Source organism: Sceloporus undulatus, chromosome 2 (genome assembly GCF_019175285.1).
Source record: "Sceloporus undulatus isolate JIND9_A2432 ecotype Alabama chromosome 2, SceUnd_v1.1, whole genome shotgun sequence".
NCBI classification, from domain to species: Eukaryota; Metazoa; Chordata; class Lepidosauria; order Squamata; family Phrynosomatidae; genus Sceloporus; species Sceloporus undulatus.
This window is the reverse complement of record NC_056523.1, coordinates 273,845,766-273,851,779: the sequence shown is the minus strand read 5'-3', so window position 1 is coordinate 273,851,779 and position 6,014 is coordinate 273,845,766. Positions and strand designations below refer to the sequence as shown.

General features: G+C 40.1%; 1 protein-coding gene across 9 annotated transcripts in view; it reads left to right on the top strand.

The window, feature by feature from the left end:
* Window positions 1-477: 477 nt before the first annotated feature.
* Window positions 478-6,014, top strand: part of PPIP5K2 (diphosphoinositol pentakisphosphate kinase 2) — a 70,892-nt gene continuing 65,355 nt past the window's right edge. For all 9 annotated transcript variants that reach the window (XM_042448455.1, XM_042448453.1, XM_042448451.1 and 6 more), the window contains exon 1: window positions 478-619. The gene's annotated coding sequence lies outside the window, so the exon portion shown is untranslated. The remainder of the gene's footprint in view (window positions 620-6,014) is intronic.

Here is a 6,014-nt window from a genome sequence, read left to right as displayed (position 1 = left end):
CTGAACCCGCTGTTTTGGGTTAAATATCCTTTTATCTCCCTCATCCCATTGCTCCTCTTCTTTTCTGTGATGTTCTTTTTCTCTTTTGCTGGCCTTTTCCTTCTCTTTCTGTTTATTTAGCCTTTCATTCAGCTCTTCTTACACCAACAGTTTCTATCTCATCCAGGGAAGCAGACAAATATTCTACAAGTTATTTGCCATTTTGCAAATCATGTGGTGATTCATGAAAGTATAGATCAGCATTGCTAATTTCCCACTCAGAATTATTCTGTTCCAAGTTACGCTGTAACTAGATGGTTTGGTTTTTAAAAAAAATTCTAAACATGCAGTATAGGAGTGTATAATCTACAGCACAACAGGTTTCATGAACTTTTCTGAACTGTTCTGTTCATCATGTTTCCAAAATTTCTTTTTGTAAATGTGTTATTTTGCCCTTTATAATAAAAGAAGCTTATTTAACCTTTTCTTTTACCCTAGGGGTTGAATTCACAATGAGCGCTGTTCAGATCTAGGAATACCTGAAGAAACTACATAATTTTTCAAATATTAGGAATTTAGCAAATATGCTGTGTGGTGAAATCTGCCTTCCACGAAGTTCTTCTTTTTCTTTTAATTCTTGGTAAGATAATAACAATTTCATAGTAAACTATTGTAGGGTATGCTGTCCTGAAAACTCTCCTGCATATCCTCCCAAAAACTCTCTCAGTTTACATTTGCCAAATACAGTGCAACAGGTTTTTTTCTACTGTGGCTCAAAACAGACTATCCTAATTATTGCTAATAAACATGCAAATGGACAAACAGAGTAACATGTACTAAATTAACCAATAATAGAGCAATTTCTAATGTAAAGTTGAAGGCTTTCATGGCCAGCATCCATAGTTTTTTGTGGGTTTTTCAGGCTATGTGGCCATGTTCCAGAAAAGTTTCTTCCTGATGTTGGCGAAACACCAGGAAGAAACTTTTCTGGAACATGGCCACATAGCCCGAAAAACCCACAAAAAACTAGAGCAATTTCTGCTATCTTGGTAGCAATATATATATTGCTACCAAGGAAGTGTGTGTGTGTGTGTGTGTGTGTGTGTGTGTATAGCTACCAAGGAAGAATATATATATTCTTCCTTGACTGGATATTTATTGTATGCATTTCAAATAATTATATGTGATTCTATGATTTTGTGTTGCTTTTCAACAAAAAAGAAATGTCTGAAGTGCTAGACAAAAGCAACAGTATTCCTACCAATTACAAAGCCAAAATGGAACATTTCTGAGTGAAACCTTGAATCCACAGGAATGGAAGTACTTTATGTCCACCAAAATATATTACCCCTGAGTTGTCGTAATTATTTTTCCCACTGGTGTCAATGAGGGAAGCTCCCTGCCCCCCAAAAGAAGAAGAAGCTGCTTCCCTTTTTGCAGGAATTAGGAAGTGCCAGGCTTCTGCTTTAAGAATTTCCCCTGAATGCCCAGTTTAAAACTGATATGTGAAGTCTACACTGTATAAATTGGTGCTTAACGTTTTGAGATGGTATTTAAATATGGTGGTCTTCCAGAGAATTATTGAAATGAAAAGCCATTCTCCTTATATGTTAATTTCACCTGTTACCAAGTTATTTTTGACAGTTGGTATATTGTAATATTTAGGATACAGTCCTAAAATTTGCTTGCAAAGAAATCTCACTGAGCTAAGTAGTGTAAATTTCTATGTAGATAAGTACAGAGATTCAGTGTGATGTAGTGGTTTGAGTGCTGGACTATGATTCTGGAGACCAGGATTTGACTCTCCACTTGGTCATGGAACCCAATGGGAGATCTTGGGCATGTCACATTCTCTCAGTCCCAAAGGAAGGCAGTGGCAACCCTGTCTGAACAAAACTTAAGAATGTATAGTTAATTGTTTTACATTCGAATTAATGTTTGAGTACTGTATTTTAATCTCTGTGTAAATACAAAACAGTAAACAAATAAGGTTTCACATTTCCAAATATTCTTTAGAAAATTTGTGTTGAAATAATAAGTATAAATTAACAAAACTGATAGTAAATAATTAAAATAGTAATTGTTGTTGTTGTTGTTTTCTTATATCCTGCCTTTCTCCCAACATAGGGACTCAGACATAGATTTTCTTATTAACTGTTATAATCATCAACTTGTAATGCTTTCTTTTGTTGGTTAGGCACTAACAGTGACCTAATAAATATTGCCCTTGGAGCTTTATTGACATCATTTATGCTGATAAACTGGGTCTCTGCAATTGTGTAAGTCTCCATGCTACTGGTTTTCAAAGATGAACTTAAAATGTGGTAGGAAAAAGCATTGTACTCTTATGCAATCAAGAACTTATTAGAGACAGACATATGCATTTACTTCTTAACCTAGGGGCTGAACAGGGTGCCCCTTTCAGCGCCAGATCGGGCCCGTGGCAACTACATACCGTGGCCCAATCTGGCCTTTCCACCACACTAAAAGAAGCCACAAAAAGAGGCTCCCTTTTGCGCCATGGAAAAGGCGCCATAGCTGTCAGTGCTGTGGCTTTTCAGTGCTCCTTTGGCACTGTGTCATCTGGATGCAGCAACAGAGGAGCACTGTGACGCTGCCCACCATGTGGTGGGGTGCACGGCATCATGCCAGCAAGGGGATGGAGTCAGGGTGTGTGTTGTACGGATGCCAGCTTTTATGGCCAGTCTGTCAAGGCTGTAAGTTAGTAATTGGATTCAAACCATCAAAATGTATTACATTAAATAGCACTGTAACCATCTTTAACTACATACTTTATTTCGTTGCCTTCATTCTCTATTCTCATTAGACTGTGGTTCAGCTTTTAATTGGTTGCCCTGAGCAGTATTGCTTTTCCATGCCACAGGGTATTTAGTTGATGGAAACAAGCTCTTTATCTCACTAGAATATTGTAAATCCAAGGCCACCATGAAAAGCACCAGGAAACTGAATGTACTGGAGTATTACTAGGAGCAAAATAAAGGTAGCCTCTTTTCAGTGCAGCATCTTTCTCTGTGCCATTTCAGTTCAACAGTTGTTTAGTTCCAGAGTAAGAAATGCTGAACAGCTAAAATGATTTTACACTTCCTGTATTTTGACTTTTGTTCAGATATTGACCAGTATTGTTTTCATGAAGATTTTAGTGGTCTGATCCTATTTTATACAATTCTTATTCTGTTGTTCCTTGTGCTGGTATATCAGCAGCAGTTGGTCCTAAAGTTCTTGCATTCCAGCAAGGAGGACACTGTTGAAGGTCAGGATGGTCTACTGAATTAGCAATTTCCTCCTCTTAAAATAGGCTGGAATTTAGCCAATAAAATGCAGTAGTGAAGGGCAGGAATTTTAGAGCAGAGATTTTGAAAAGCAAGTGGAAGAAAGTGTTAGGATTCTGCCTTTATAAGAAGCTGTGTTAGTGGTGACATCATATAATTTCACAGCAGCTCAGAACTCTGCTGAAAAAATGTGACATGGTGGGAATCAGGTGGTTCTCCAGATGTTTGATTGCCACTCCCAAGCCCCCCTCTGCCAAATATTCATTGGCAGAGAGGGGGAGAGAAGATACTGTTTTGCCTTCCATCTAAATTCAGCGTTGAAACTGTATTTTAGTTTTGGATAACCTTGCACCAAACAAAACGTCTGTTTCCTCAGGACTTTTAAAAATGCTTTCTTTGAAAAAGCAGTCAGTTGCTTAAGAAAAGGTTAGTTAATTTAGAATTTAAAATTGGTAGATTTGCATATTTTTACCTTTATGCCCAATATGCCACTTTATGTAATAATTGTCTGTATGAATGATCTTCTTGCAATTATTGGAGTTTAGGAAGTTGGGTTTAGAGTTGGGCTTTTATTATGTTTTGCATTCATGTAGACTTCAGTACTTGACTTTTCAGAGAAGGACACTGAAATGATCACTTGATTATTCCAAGAAGTGTCTTGAAGAATTTGGGGAAAAATTATAAATAAGTTCCCTGACTAATAAGGCATGTTATATCAACTTTAAAATTACAGAGAAGAAAGGCCAATTAAATGGGGAGGATTAAAGTAGGACAGTGGATGAGAGACTAAAGCTGCTACTAAATATGATATACATCTCTTGGGAGCTGAGCACAAGTTTGGGATTTCACAAATTATTAATGAATCATATTAACCGAACACATTACACAAAAATACAAACATGATAGGGTTTTGTGATATGAGGAAGCAAGGCAGACCTGTGATTCTTAGATCATCTTTACCACTAAAGATCACATACACAGTCATAGAAATCATAAAACTACAGAAAGGGCATGCAGTTTATTCCTAGTCCTCAGAACTGTTATTTCTGGCATTAGAAACAGTGGCGGGTTACAGACCGCCGAAAAGCAGCAGTCTGGCTCCGCCTCTGCTTGCAGCATCCGGGAGCCACAGCCTTTAAACTGCGCGGCTCCTGGATGCTGCAGAAAAGGCGCGCGGAAATCGCGCTCCTTCTCAGGCCCCGGAATAGATGCCGCGAGGCACTAATCCCGCACTCGCAGCGTCATTTCCAGGGTGCAACGTGCGGACGCAGCGCATCCGCTACGTCAAGATGGCGGTGGCCGTGTGAAACAGCCACCGCCATTTTGTGCACGCAGAGCGCATACTAGGGTTAGGGGGTGCGGAAGCACCGCCCCTTCCTAACCCTAGTACGCGCTCGTCGCGTACTGTATGGCGGTTTGTAACCCGCCAGTATGTTCAAATTCAGCTTTTACAGTTGTCTTTACATATAGGCTAGAATATTAGTCTATGGCAGGATACAGACTGCACAAAAAGGGTGGTGTCTCGCTGCCCTGGTTTGCTCAGTGAGGGAGCCGCAGCGGCCAAACCGCATGGTTCCGTCACAGAACAAAAAGAACCTGCAAAAAGCACCAATGGCACACTTGCGGCGTCACAAGCGCGGCGGGACGTGCGGATGCTAGGCGTCCGTCACGCCAAAATGGTGGCGCCCATGTAGACAGGGTGCTGCCATTTTTTGCTCCCAGTATGTACTAGGGTTAGCCTAGTACATACTAGGGTTAGGGAGCGTGTGAATGGTGCATGCTCCCAACCCTACTGCTGCCGCCGCCATGCTACAAAATGGAGGTATGTATCCCGCCAATATTCCACCTTTCTGCCGGTGGTGGAATTGTTTGCTCCAGTGAGGCAAGAGGCTGTGCTGATGGCAGCAGTGCTGCTGGTAGCGCCTCCCATATCAGACAGGCTTTTGCCTGGTGACTGATATAGAAATCAAATAGACTACATAATTGGAAGCAGAAGATGGAGAAGCTCTGTTCTCTCTGCAAAAACAAGACCAAGAGCTGATCGTGAACTACTGAAGAGTACATTACAAATGGATTGACTCAATCAACCCACAACTCTGAATCTGGAAGGCCTGAGCAGGGTTGTTGATGACAGGATGACCTTCACATCTCTTGTTTATGGAGTTGCCATAAATTGAGATTGACTTGATGAAAGTTTATAACAACAAGAATACTAAATAGCATTCATAAGCTTCTTTGAGAATGTGGTAGCTCTCTGTAAACATATTAGATACATAATTACATTTAGCTAATTCTGAACATTGTTGAGTACTGTACAGTGAAAGAAAAAATCATGAAATATTGACCATTGTGATTTCAGTGGACAAAACCCTCATGGTTTAACTTGAAGAGCACTTTCCTCATGGACCATAAATATAAGTGGTAAATTAAAAAAAAAAACTGATGCAAGTTTTAGGAGAAGAGAAAAAAGTCATAATGAGAAACCAGAAAGGCTTGGGTAGGAGGGACTGGTGAAAGAGTCAAGCAAGAAGATAAGATGTTAGTGAGCCCTGGTGGTGCAGTGGTTAAATGCCTGTACTGCAGCCACTCACTCACAAACCATAAGATTGCAAGCAAAAGGGCTCAGGCTCAACTTAGGCTTGCATCCTTCCAAGATCGCTAAAATGATTGTTGGGGCAATTAGCTTACCGTTTTTAAACTGCTAAGGGAGTGCTTAAGTGCACTGATAAGCGGTATAGAAATGTA